The sequence below is a fragment of the Cavia porcellus genome, unplaced genomic scaffold (assembly GCF_034190915.1).
Source record: "Cavia porcellus strain 051 isolate PalLab524CR breed Dunkin Hartley unplaced genomic scaffold, mCavPor4.1 scaffold_3, whole genome shotgun sequence".
NCBI lineage: Eukaryota > Metazoa > Chordata > Mammalia > Rodentia > Caviidae > Cavia > Cavia porcellus.
The window spans coordinates 32,773,379-32,787,410 of NW_026947486.1; the positions used below are offsets into that span (position 1 = coordinate 32,773,379).

Below are 14,032 nucleotides of genomic sequence, written 5' to 3' on the forward strand. Positions count from 1 at the left end.
ATCAATACTCAGAAATCAATAGCATTCCTATAGACAAACAACAAAATTACAGAGAGGGAAATAAGAGAAACTACACTCTTCACATTAGCAAGCAAAAAAATGAAATATTTAGGAATTACTCTTACAAAAGAAGTGAAAGATTATACACTGAAAATTATAATACACTGAAAAAAGAAATTGAAGATGATCTCAGAAAATGGAAAGACATCCCTTGCTCATGGATAGGAAGAACAAACATTGTGAAAATGGCCATACTCCCAAAAATGTTATACAGATTCAATGCAATCCCAATAAAAATACCATCAACATACTTTATAGATCTAGAGAAATCACTCCTAAAATTCATCTGGAACTAGAAGAGTCCTAGAATAGCAAAGGCAAATCTAAGCAGCAAAGACAAGGCAGGAGGCATCACAATCCCTGACTTGAGGTTATACTACAAAGCAACAGTAGTAAAATCAACATGGTACTGGAATCAAAACAGAGCCAAAGATCAATGGAATAGATTAGAAGATACAGCCACAACTACAAACACACTCAACCACCTTATCTTTGATAAAGGAGCCAAGCAGGTTCACTGGAAGAACGACAGTCTCTTTAATAAATTGTGCTGGAAAAACTGGCTCTCCATTTGCTGAAAACTAAAGCTAGACCCATGTCTATCACCATGTACTAAATTAAAATCTAAATGGGTCAAAGATCTGAATATTAAAACAGAAACACTAAATCTATTGGAAGACAAATTGAATAGAAACCTTGAAGACATAGAAGTAGGTAGAGAATTCATGAACAGGACTCAAACCGCACGGGAAATACTTCCCAGACTCAATAGCTGGGACCACTTCTTATTAAAAAGTTTCTACATGTCAAAACAAATCTCCAGCATAGTAAAAAGAAAACCCACAAACTGGGAAAAGATTTTAGTGAACTCTCTCTCAGACAAGGGGCTCTTGTCTAAAACATATAAAGAATTAAAAAAACTCAGACCCCCAAAATTCAAAGATCCAATCCAAAAATGGGCATGTGAGATGAATACGCACTTCTCAGATGAAGAAATGCAAATGGCAAATAAATACATGAAAAAATGTTCATCATCATTAGTCATTAGAGAAATGCAAATTAAAACCACACTGAGATACCATCTCACTCCTGAAAGAATGGCCAGGATCAAGAAAACCAACAACAACAAATGCTGGAGAGGCTGTGGGGAAAAAGGAACTCTCCTACACTGTTGGTGGGAGTGTAGACTGGTGCACCCTTTGTGGAGGTCAGTCTGGAGATTTCTCAAAAATGTGGGATTGGAAGTCCCATTTATTCCAGCTATTCTACTTCTAGGCATATTCCCAGAAGAACTGAAAGCATCATACCACAGTGATATATGTGCACCTATGTTTATAGCAGCACAATTTGTAATCTCCAGATCTTGGAAACAACCCAAGTGTCCATCAACTGAGGAATGGATAAAAAAGTTGTGGTATTTCTATACAATGGAATATTATTCAGCTATAAAGAAGGATCACATTGAGATATTTATCAATAAATGGGCGCAGCTTGAGACCATACTCATAAGTGAAATAAATCAATCTCGCATGTGTGAATACCGAATAGTCTCCCTAATGTAAGTAATGATTCAAATATATAAAAATATGTGATAATCATGATTCCCCATTATGTGGCCTTGAAGCCTTATAAAGTTTTCACTTATTAATTGGAAAGGCTTTAATCTGGGCTTCCTGATATGGAAATACTTGAAGCTATAGTATATGAAGTTTTATTCAAATATTTCAAGGAAAAAGACAGACACTATGCTAACTACTATTAAGTCGGGTTATTTGGTGATGAACCACTAGGTTGCTGAAACAGTCATGCTTTGACCTGTATTGTTATATTGTTATGTCCTGTTTTATCTCAATCTCTGCCTTATTCATTAAAAAATTTAGTTATTTTTTATGTTTTTTTAATTAAGGGGAAAAATTTAAAAATTAGCAGGGTATATAATAGTAACTTTTTTGATTTCCTATTAACTTGTTTTGAAGTCCTGTAATACTCCCACTATCTTGTTTTGACAGATCAGACTTTGTTCCATTCTGTATGATAATATCAAATTTGAGGGTATAGGCAACTTTGAAGGCAATAAGATTCACTAAGATGCCCATTCTGGTTTGACTATTGTCTCCTTTGGAAGTCCTGTAATGTTTACAATGCTTAAGTTTTATTGGTCTTGTTCTCTACTGTTTTGTTCAACTTTATAGTATGTAATGAGATAGACAATTCTTTTTAAGGAAACAAGAGACATTGTTGATAACCATTGTTGATACCTTGTACTCTGTTTTACATCATGTGCTATGTCTATCCTTGGTTTGACTGACAGCTTTGTTTTGCCATATTTGACTTTATTCTCTCCCCCCCCCAAAAGTAATAAGAACTAAGGAGTAATAAAACCCAAAATGTGTAAATTTTGTTGTAAAAAAGAGAGGGGAAAAAAAAGAGTTCTAAATGATACAACAGCAAGAGTGTTTAGGGGTGTTAAATAGCTGACCATATTAATGTTTTTGGTTGGATCATTGAACACAACTGTTTGTAGTCTCACTGTTTGAGTGTCCACTTTGTATGCTTTGATACTGTGATTTGAGCAACTATCTCTAAGATGATAATATGTAATCTATTAACTGGTGATTTCTTACTGGTTTTTTTTTTTTGTAGTTCTGTATTACTTGTACCTTTACACTGCTTTGTTTTGTTTTGTTTTGTTTTGTTTTTCCTTTTAAATAAAATTAAAAAAAAAAACAGATTGTCTGTAGAGTTTTTATCATGTATTGGTGTTTGAATTTCTCAATATATTTTCTTACATCTATTGAGATGATCATGTGATTTATGTTTTTGGTACTATTGACATGGTGCAATACATTTATTGATTTGTATATGTTGAACCATCCTTTCATTCTTGGTATGACTCCTACTTGGTCATGGTGTGTAATCTTGATGATTTGGCACTCTGTTTTCGAGTATCTTACTGAGGATTTTTGCTTCTATGTTCATTAGGGAGACTGGCTTGTAGTTCTCTTTTTTGTTTGGGTCTTTCTCTGGTTTTGGTATCAAGGTCATACTTGCCTCCAAGAATCAATTAAGGAGAATTGCTTCTCTTTCAATTTCATTTAAGAGTTTGAGGAATATTGACCCTAAATCTTCTCTAAATTTCTTCTAGAATTCAGCAGTAAATCCAGGAGGACCTGTGCTTTTGTTTGTTGGTATTTTTTATTAGATTTTCTATTTCATTAGCTGATATTTGGGTACTCAGAATTTTTATATTTTATTGATTCAACTTATTAACTCACATATATCTGGAAATATGCCCATTTCCTCTGTGTTTTAACATCCTATTAGAATAAACATTTTCAAAGTAGGTATTTATGATCTTCTGAATTTTCATAGGATCTGTAGTGACCTCACCTTTTTATTACTAATGATATTCTTGCTTCCTTTTTTGAAAAGGCTGGCTAGGTGTTTTTTAATTTTATATTTCAAAGAACAAACTCTTCAATGTATCAATTCTTTGTATTGCTTTTTAGTCTCAATTGCACTAATTTCTGTTCTAATCTTTATAATGTGCTCCTTTGTGTGGGAGTTCAGCTTGACTTGCTCCTTTGTAGACTCTTCAGTGGTAACATCAGATTGTTTATTTGTGTTCATTTTGTTTTTGCAGTATGAGAATTTACCACTACAAATTTCCCTCCTAGGATTGCTTTCATTACATCCCCCAGATTTCAGTATGGTGTATATACATTTTCAATTAATTGCTTAATTTCTTCTTTTATGTCTTTTTAAAAAAAATTTATTTAAAGAAAAAAACAGTAAAAGGGTACAAGTAATATAGAATTTCAAAATAATAAACAGTAAGAAATCACTAGTTAATAGATTACATATTGTCATCACAGAAATAGTTGTTCAAGTTACAAAATTAAAGCATATAAAGTGGACATTCAAACAGTGAGACTGCAAACAGTTGTGTTCAATGCAACCCATTCATTGTTCAGGAAAGAGTTGTTTAATTTCCATATGTTTATGGAGCTTTTATGGTTTCTTTTGATGTTAATTTCCAACTTTACTGATTGTGGTCATATAATATGCACGGGATAACTTCAATTCCTTTGCGCTTACTTACACATGTTCTATGAGTAGTATATGGTCTATTTTAGATAATGTCTCATGTGCAAGTGAAACGAATGTATGTTCTGGTGTTGAGTGTAATGCTCTGTAAACGTCTACTAAGTACATTTTTTCACATGTTTGGGTCATTTCTGGTACTTCTTTATTGATTTTTGTAAGGTAAATTTATATATTTGTGACAGTGGAATATTAAATTTCCCTGCTAAAATTTTATATTCCTTACTTGATTTTTCATGTATATTAATATTTGTTTTATATAGATGTGTGGATTGGTATTTGATGCATCTTGAAATATTTCCCTAACAAGTATATAGTGACATTCTGTATCTTTTTTATCATTCCTGATTTGAAGTTCACATTATCTGCAAACCCAAAACTACTCCTGCATTTTTCTGAGTTCTTTTTACATGTGAGATGGTTGTCCATTCTTTTATTTTCAGTCTTTAAGCTTCTATTTAAGTTAAACATTTTTCTTGTATACAGCATATTGGTGAATCTTGTTTCTTGATCCATTCATTATGCCAGTCAGTTTCTTTTGACTGGTGAATTGAAGTCATTTGCATTGATAATTATAACTCATATATATTGGCTTATCTTTAACATGATATTTCCTTGTTCTTGGTTCCTTGCATTTGCCCTCAGTTAAGTTGATTGCCCTGCCTGGTGGTTTCTTTCTGTAGCTGTTGGAAATGTGGTCATTTTTATCTCTGTCTAGAATATCTTTCAGGGTCCTTTGTACAGTTGGTTTGTTGGTCGTGAATTTTTTTCAGTTATTCTCTGTCGTAGGAGTGTCTTTTTTCTCCATTAATTTTGAAAGATAATTTTGCAGGACACATCAACTTGTGTTGGAAGTTGCTTTATTTCAGGCCTTGAAATACTTCCACCCAAGTTTTTCTAGACTTGAGTGTTTGCATTGAGAAGTGTGCCATGATTTTGATAGATTTTCTTTTATACATGATCTGTTTCTTTTCTCTAACAGTTTTTAATATTATATTATTTTGCTGAATTTGTTGGATCTTGATTAATTGGTGTTCTATATGCTTCACCTATTAGTATGTCATGTTCTTTTCCCATGCTTAGAAAATTTTCTGTTATTACTTCAGTCCATAGCCTATTTATGTCATTTGTGTTGACTTCTGTTATTTCATTGACACCAGTCTTATATTATTTTTTCATTGCATTGTCTTGCAGCTACTGAATTGTTTTCCTTGATCTTTGTAATTTTAGATCTTTTCTTTCATCCTTGCTAGGCAAAGTTCTGTCTTAAAGTTCTGAATGTCTAGCTTCAGTTTCATTCAAGTGGTTTTGCAAGATTTCAATGGAATTTTCAGTTTCTTATTTGTTTATTGAGTCTCTTGCACCCATTCTATTTATTTCCTATATTATTCACTTATCATTTTTTATTTTCTTGTACTTTTTTATCTATGTCTTCTGTAGATTTCCTGAGTAATTCCTTCATTATCATTGCCATTTCTTTTTTAACTTGAGGTATCATTTTTGATCAGGAATTGTTTTCTTACTTTGTTTGCTATCACTTCAGAAATTTCAGGTGTGTGTTTTCTACTTCCTCTGTCTTGTTGGCTAGACTTGTTCTGTGTATGCTGGAGTTTGGAGATTGCATTGTGCTCTGCATCTTGTGATTTTCTATTCTAAAAGTTTTTATTTTTCTTTCTGCATTATCTTTGCAGGATTTTGTAGTAGGCAGCATTATCACTTGTATCAAGGCTCTCTAGGAAATGTCCGTTCTTCTGAGATCTTCTGTTTGTATAAGGTTCTTAGTTTGTGCCTGTATCAAGATCCTACTTGAGATTAAGTATCTATTTGCATCAGTTTCTAGTCCTTTGGTGCTGGGATGTTGTTGTAGTCAGGAGCTGTACATAGAGAACAACTAGGATTAGGACATAGAGTTTATAATAGTTTTATAATGGACACCGGAAGTTAACACAGGAAAATGCATGAAATCTATTCACAACACCAAAGACATAGATTATTTAGTCAAGAGCCTAAACCCCATGGCAATGTCCCACATGAATTCAGATAAAAACCCAGAGCTCAGGACAGTGCCTCTCATGAGTCCAACTGGAGGTCCAGAGCCCACAACAAGGACTCACACCATTCTCTTTTACAGTTCCGTGCCGGGAAGACCCAAGGGTCAGTGGTGGAAGCCAGAAAGTCTATTCCAGCAGGATGAAGGAGCTGTGCTAGGGGATGAGGGCTCCACACTGGAGCCGAGAATTCACACTCACTACAAGGACCAGGGCTATCCCAAAAGGCACCACAGCCATCCTCAGTGACACAGAGGCCACGAGCTCCTCCGACGACTAGCACAGTCAGGTACATGTCAGGAAGCAGCGTGACAAGCTCATCCTGGAGACCAAGCAGCACATGTCTTCCCCTCCGGAGCCAGGAAGCAATGCTTGATGTGAGGACCAAGGCTTCTCCAGGAGAACCAACAGCTCAGACAGCAACTCATAGGAGAACCCACAATGCCTCCTTAATGCCTCAACCCTCAATATCTCCCTTATTCTCCACTTATTTATCTTGGCAACTTTCCTCAGGTGGAGCATCTTTACTCAATGCCATGCTGATGTAATCCAGCTGGCGTTAAGTTGACCACCAGTTCTTAACCCATAACAGATGTGGTAAGTTTATACTATCCCTGTGCTTCCCAGTATTGTTCCAGAAAGGGAAAAACTAATTACAACAGATATGACATCCTAGTTAAAGTAGTATGCCTTGTAATAACAATAGCATCAAACACAGTTTAAAATCTGATAATCTGTGGTAAATATTAATTTTGTACCTTAAACCATAGAAGCAATATCTGTAATTATATAACAGAACCAGTTGTAAATTTTGAACTTGGATGCAAAGTGTTTCCCTGTGGTGGGGAACTTTAAAAATGATATTCATTCTATTAGACCTTTTACAATGCTACCTTCATTTTCTTTTCTAAGATATTGTTCAGAAAGTTTTGGAGTGCTTGTTTGGTGATCATGAATTTAGAAGGAGCTCTTTGGCATAGAAATATTTCATTTCTTAATCAATTTTGAAGTAGTCTTGTAGGGTAGTCTGCTTTGTGCATTGTTTTGGGGGGAACTTGATACACTTTGTGTTAAAAGGTCTGCTGTAAGTCTAATGGACATACCTTTATAAGTGACTCATTGTTTTTCCTTTCCAAAGTCATCCTCTTCAAACCAGCTATAAGGCAAACACCTCAGACAGAAGTCAAATGATAAAAAAAAAAAAAACATGATAAACATTTTCCATTCAGGAGTCTCAGACCAGCAATGGTTATCTGAATATTTTATTATGGAAGGTAAAATTTTCAAGGAAATTGAATTCTGCCACTTACCTTGGCCTCTGGGCTTCAGTTTTCTCCCTGGAATCCAGTTTCTTTCCTCTGATATCATTATACTGTGGGTTGTCCTTGTAACCTGCTTCACCAGACAAGGCTCAGAGGTTGGACAAAGAAATAAATAATAAAGCTTGGAAATGTCTTAGGGTTTTTTAGTAGGGGAGGAATTTATAGCAACTCATCTTTCTGAATCCCCATTAGATACTGAGTCCTAGCTTATTAGACATGTCATCTTGCCAATCCATTTCCCTAGGAACAGAAACAGAAAAGCAAACAATTACCTATCTAGCTTTTTTTTACACAGGTTATGTAAGTGATAAGTGGAAAAGAGTATGTTATTAATGTATCTGTATGGTCATTTGCACCTGAAAATTCTACAGGGGTGTGTGTGTGTGTGTGTGTGTGTGTGTGTGTTCACATTTAAAGTGAAACAAGAATGGTTGACATTACTGGTTACTTTTGGCATGAATGAAAACAAACTTCCAAGGACAAAACTGATATGGGACGAGCCAAGTGTGGCAACACATGCCTTTAATCTCAGCCCTTGAGAACAAGGCAGGAAGTTAGTAATTTCAGAAACAGCCTGTACTACATATGTATCTTGTCTGAAAAATGTGAGGAGAGATTTATTTGTTCCATTTCTCTAAATATTGTGGAAAGTGTCTGTATGTAAATATATTTCATATATATATATATATATATATATATGTATGAAAAACATCAGTTGGAAGGATACTTCTTTCTCCTTTCTTTCTTTCTTTCTTTCTTTCTTTCTTTCTTTCTTTCTTTCTTTCTTTTTTTTTTCTTTTGAGTCAGAAGCTCATCATGTTGCCCAGACAGGTATGGAACTATTGGCCTCAAGTGATCCTTCTGCCTAGGCTCCTGAGTAGCTATGATCACACAGTGTGCCAGTGTGACTAGCAGGAGAATGTTCTTACAGGTACAGTACAGCTATTTATTTGACTTAGTGGTTCTTAAAGTACCAACAAGTTCTTAATTTAGATACAAGATTTTTGAAAATGTACCAACAAGTTCTTAATTTAGATATAAGATCTTTGAAAATGTACCAACAAGTTCTTAATTTAGATACAAGATCTTTGAAAATGCCTGGGCTAACTGGGAGTTTGGGGAGTCTTGTCTTGGCTCTTAGGATAACTCAGTATCTCCATGTTCCCTGTCCAGATTCATCCCTGAGAGATTCAACATCTTGGCCCAGGGACGCTTTTATCAAAGTTACCAGTGATAGCTAGTCTATAAGCAATCCTGAAATCCCTTTCTCCACCAAGTTCAGATCAGAAAGTATTGTCATCAAGCCAAGCACATTTGACTACTGCTGAAGTACATATGGAGTGGTCTTATTCCTATGTGCTTCATTATGATGTTGAGGGCCCTTCTTTAAGACTTCCTTGCACCCCAAGTTTCTACTCCCTGTCTTACTCCAGCTATACGCATTCACATAGTCAAAAATATTTATAAATCCTTTCACTGGATATTCAAAATAGCTCATGACAAAACTGGCCTTCCATGTGGAATTGGTAAAGGCCCCTTTGCAGTTTCAGGGATATTGAGCAGGGTTCTGCAGCCAAAAATTTATCCTCCTCAATGTTATTGCCATCTTCGTCTTTTGAGCTCTTATTTCAGCAAGAATAAACTTAGAGTGTAGTTTTCATATCACCAAATTTCTGAAAGGAGAAAAATAACACAATTATGATTTTAGACAAATTGCTTCTCTTCTTTCCCTTCATTTTCTTCATCAGCAAAATGGAACCAATTTTTTCCATCTTGAGTACCTTGCAATGTCTTAGGAATATTAAATGAGGCAAAGAATTGTCATTATGAACAAAAAACAGTACAGGTCACACATTCATTCTAAAACTTATGAAAAACCAGTCAATAAAGGATGAAAATGAGTACAAAAATGTAATTCACTTATGAAATATAATAAAAGTTCTAATTTTCTGTTGCAATAAGAATAATGAAGGAACATTTAACAAAGGAATGAGAGTATGGACATCAGTAGAAGGTGTGTAATTTTTCTCTTTTAGTGGGATCATCACTGTTACAGGTTGTGTCTAGTATCCCCACAAAACCTCATATAATCATAGGTGAAGATTTACCAAAGTGGCTAAATTTGGAGTGTGTGATACCGGGATTAAGGGTGTGTGATTACTAAATCAATTCCCTGATTTGATAACACCCTAATCCCAATAGCCTAGATAGAATATAAAAGGGGCAGAAAGAAACTTCTAAGGTCCCTTGATTGCCCTCAACCCCATGATTGCCATGGACTATTTCTCTTCTGTGATGCTCTCCTTCATGCCTTTAAACCAGCCAATTATCTACTGAAATCTCCTGAATCTGTGGGCCAAGATAAACTTTTCTTCCTTTAACCTTGGATGTAGTGTATTTTGTTCCCAGCAACAAGAAAATAACTAACATGATCACTGAAATTCAATTAAATGTCCTATTTTCAGACACAGTTTGATTTTTTATTTTGTTCTGCTTTTTAGGTCATTTCAGTTTTGAGGAAATGGTGATCAGGAACATAAAGCAGGATGTTGGAGCATGTAGGGAAAGGTCTTGACAGAGAGTGGACAGTTCTTATTCTCCTGTCCCAATGTAAGTACCGTGCCCTTTACATTTATGGGAGAGACTTATCTATGGTACAAATGGATTGAGGATTTTCAAGTTTGCCAGCCTAAAGCTATCTTGGCTTACATACTTGTGACTGTGGACAAGAGACTTCCAAATCACTCTTTGGCTTAGTTCACAAATCTCACAACCTGTGTGGCTACTGGATGTTTTGACAGATGCCCCAGCAAGAAGAAGATAGGGCCAAGCTATTCCCAAGTAGCCAATAAGTACTTGAGAGGGTCAGTGAAGGTACAGGTGGGAGAGATCCATGGTTATTTGTAGGAACAAAAGAACAATTGAGGCAAGTGTTTCAACCAATCTGCTCTAAGCCTATCTAATTTTTCCCTGTTGCTTTTGAGAGAAACACTACCTTTTCCTCAGGATTACATCTGGGAGCTTGCTGATGAAACTGGAAATAAGGAGATAGAGGCCCAATCTTCTCTGATACTATTCACAAGACATGTGATCTTTGGGCTGGGGATTTAGCTCAGCAGTATAAGTGCCTGCCTTGCAAGCAGGCAGTCATGAGTTCTATCCCCAGTACCGATAAAAAGGAAAAAGACCAAAAAAAAAAGACATGTAATCTCAATCCAGTGTTTCCAACTGAACATGGCCTCTTCATTCTATCCCTTAAGGTTATTGTGATGTTGCAAAAAGATCATGTGCTCAGAGCAGAGGAGGGCTCAATAAATATCTGTTGAATGTGACAGTAATTTGTATGCTATAAAGCTCCAAATAAAATGATAAAGACCAGTCAGGCCACTCTGTTATTCAACCACAAAATGGAAAAGAATTTTGACATACTCCCTTACTCCTATCCCAAGACTAAGGCATAGGAGGGAAATAGAAAGAAGAAAAGTTAAAAACAATAAGAAAAAGAAAAGATAATAGTAAATATGAAAAACATCTAGGGTCAAGTGACTCTCTAGAGGTCTATAGTCATTTAAGAGTGGTAGAAAGTGTATAGACAGAAGGGATTCAGAGGTCTTTCTGGGGACAGAAGAGTAGAGTCTCAATGGATCTTAGATACTTACTTGAATGCCTCATCTCCTGTTTGTATATTTTGAATGACAGGTTGAAACAGTCTATTCTAATTGCTACCAGGCTTAACTATTAGAAAAACACTTCTTTATATTAAGCTGATACTCTTACAACATTCAGTTCTACACTTTGGTGCTGCATAGGAAACAGCTAGTCCTTTGACACTAAGTGAACATCTAGTAAATGTTTGATGGCTATAAATATATGGGCAAATATTAGGGATAAATATGTGTTGTAATTTCAGGAACCAGTCAGCATTGGTTTGGATGCACTGGAGTTTCAAAAAAATACATGAAAATAAATGAATGAATGACCTCTCATAGATACACACAACTATTACAGAATTTTGAACTGAAATGATCCCTTTAGCTGTAACCCCAGTCTATTAACCTACCTTTCAAGGCATAATAATTCAACCCCTAGGCTACTATTTCTTCAGAATAGACATTTTTTCAGAATATTTAGGCCAAAATATAGTCTTTCATTTGTGAGTGCATGTGTGTTACTAGGGATTGAACCTTGTGATTTCACATTGAGTTTATCTCCAGTCTTATTCATTTATTTATTCATTTACTTTTTTATGTAAATTTTGAGACAGGATCTTGCTGAATTGCCCAGGCTGAGTTTAACTTTTTATTTTCCTAACTCAGCCTCTCAAATTGCTGGTATTATAGGCATGCACCAACATGCATGTTTAGATTATAACATTTTGTTGGAAGAGTTATCTATTAATCCACTATCTTTCCATATTTCAAGGATGATAGAAAGCAAAATAAAATAGAAACTTTCAATCTAGAGCAAAATAAAATGATTAAACGAAATGTAGGACAAACACTCAAATAAAAAGTGCTATGGGATCACAGAGAGAAGAGTCCTTGAATTTGGAAGCATATGTAGAAAAAGATTGCAGAGCTGAATCTTGAAAGATAAATGAACTTCACATATAAATGATATGAAATGAGTGCGTAGAAAGAATATTCCATGAAGTCCTGAAAAATAACATAAGATTGCAAAATGGTCAAGTTTTCTTACATGGTGCCCTAGAATTGGGGGAAGAAGCAGACTCCCCCGCCCCCTAATTCAGTGTATTTCTGGAGGTGATCAAGAATTTGTCAAGAAGATAGACCATGATGAAATGATCATCATAGCTCTTCTGATTGGCACCACATTCATCTCACCCATCGCCACAGCTGATTCTGACATCAACACTGTTACCAGGACCAATTCTGATGCTATCTGAGATGTCATCCTAATAGGTACAATTTCAGTACATCACCATACTAACCACTAGCTCATTAGCCTTATTTGCCACTGACAACTCACTATCTCTTGGCATCAGCCATTAAGCCAATGTTTCTCAAATACTTCAGGAAGTAGAGAAATATAATGTATCTACAGGGCTTCTGGAGATCAAACTCAAAGAAGGTAACAATGAGTGAATATTTTGCACATTTTATGTTAAAATTCATACAACTTTTATTTTTGTGTTACATTGCTTATCTTAAGATTGTCTCGGTTCTATTTTGAATTAGTTATTGTATTTAGTTGAAACTTAATAATTGTACATATTTGTAGGGAACAGTGTAATGTTTTAATACACATAGAAATCACATAATGGTGAAATAAAGATATTTAGCAAACATTACCACAAGCATTTATCATTTCTTTGTAGTGAAAACATTCAAAATCTTTTTATTTTGAAATATACTTTCATTATTTCTAGCTATAGTCACCCCCACTGTGCAATACAGCACAAAATTTATTCTTCTTATCTAATTTCATACTCATTGTTCAAGGTCATTATTTTTCCCCATACCGCCTCCAATACCTGATATCCAATATTATACTCTGTACTTCTATGAGATCAACTTTTGTAGATTCAGCAAATAAGAGTATTCAGTAGTTGTCTTATTGTGTGTGGTTTAAATCATTTATCCTAATAGTCTTCAGGTCTGTCTATATTTTAAATAATGACAGGGTTTCATCCTTTTAGAAAACTACTACACTCCATTATTTATTGTTACTTCTCCAAGTCTATAAGTAAAACTGATGCATAGAATTATTTTGTATTTATCTTGAAATTTTGTTTGTCCCTTAGCATTTGATCTTTCTCCTTGCTATCATGCCCCCTGCAAAATATACATGTCCCAATTTGACAAGGAGCAACATAACATAACTTCTAAGATTGGGTTTGGTATTAAATGATCTGAGTTAGTCTTAGTATAATATGGTATGATCTTGGGAAAATTACTTCAGCTTTTGAGTCCTGCTTTTACTTGTATAAAATATAATAATCATATCTACCTTATAGAATTGTGTGAAATGAATTATTTAATTCTTATAAGCTAGACATAATTCTTTGCACAATGTGTAGGACCAATACAGCCTTTAAACCATGACTGAGCCCACTCAGATTTTATAGAGCATTTTACTCTGTACTTCACATTGATATGCTGTACTGTGGAAAGTGTATGGGGAAATCAGACACGGAGCTAACCTTAAAATTGCTTGCATCTAATGGCACAGAGTATTGGATCAGAAAGAGACACATTTAGTATAAAATGAAGTAATTAATCCCATGAGAAAAAGTCAATATGTATCATGAGTATGGTATAATTGAACAAGAATCTTGAAAAATAAGTAGAACAAATGCAGAATCATACAAGATTAAGAGAAACAAATGGACAAAATGGAGAAGTACCAAAATGTAAGGCACGCTGAGAGATGAGTGCTGCAGTTTGATTAGAACATAGGATTTTTTGAATAGGGAGACATAAGATTAACCTGCCAAACAATGATCTAGGTATAAAAAAGAAGTTACTTACAAGGGAG

General features: G+C 34.9%; 1 long non-coding RNA gene across 1 annotated transcript in view; it reads right to left on the bottom strand.

The window, feature by feature from the left end:
• Window positions 1-3,837: 3,837 nt before the first annotated feature.
• The window catches only part of LOC134475446 (uncharacterized), a 29,938-nt gene continuing 19,743 nt past the window's right edge, over window positions 3,838-14,032 (bottom strand). Inside the window, exons 2-4 of the long non-coding RNA XR_010046573.1 lie at window positions 7,523-9,207; window positions 7,316-7,368; window positions 3,838-6,038 (exon numbers count right to left, since the gene is read on the bottom strand). This is a non-coding gene — a long non-coding RNA (uncharacterized LOC134475446). The remainder of the gene's footprint in view (window positions 6,039-7,315; window positions 7,369-7,522; window positions 9,208-14,032) is intronic.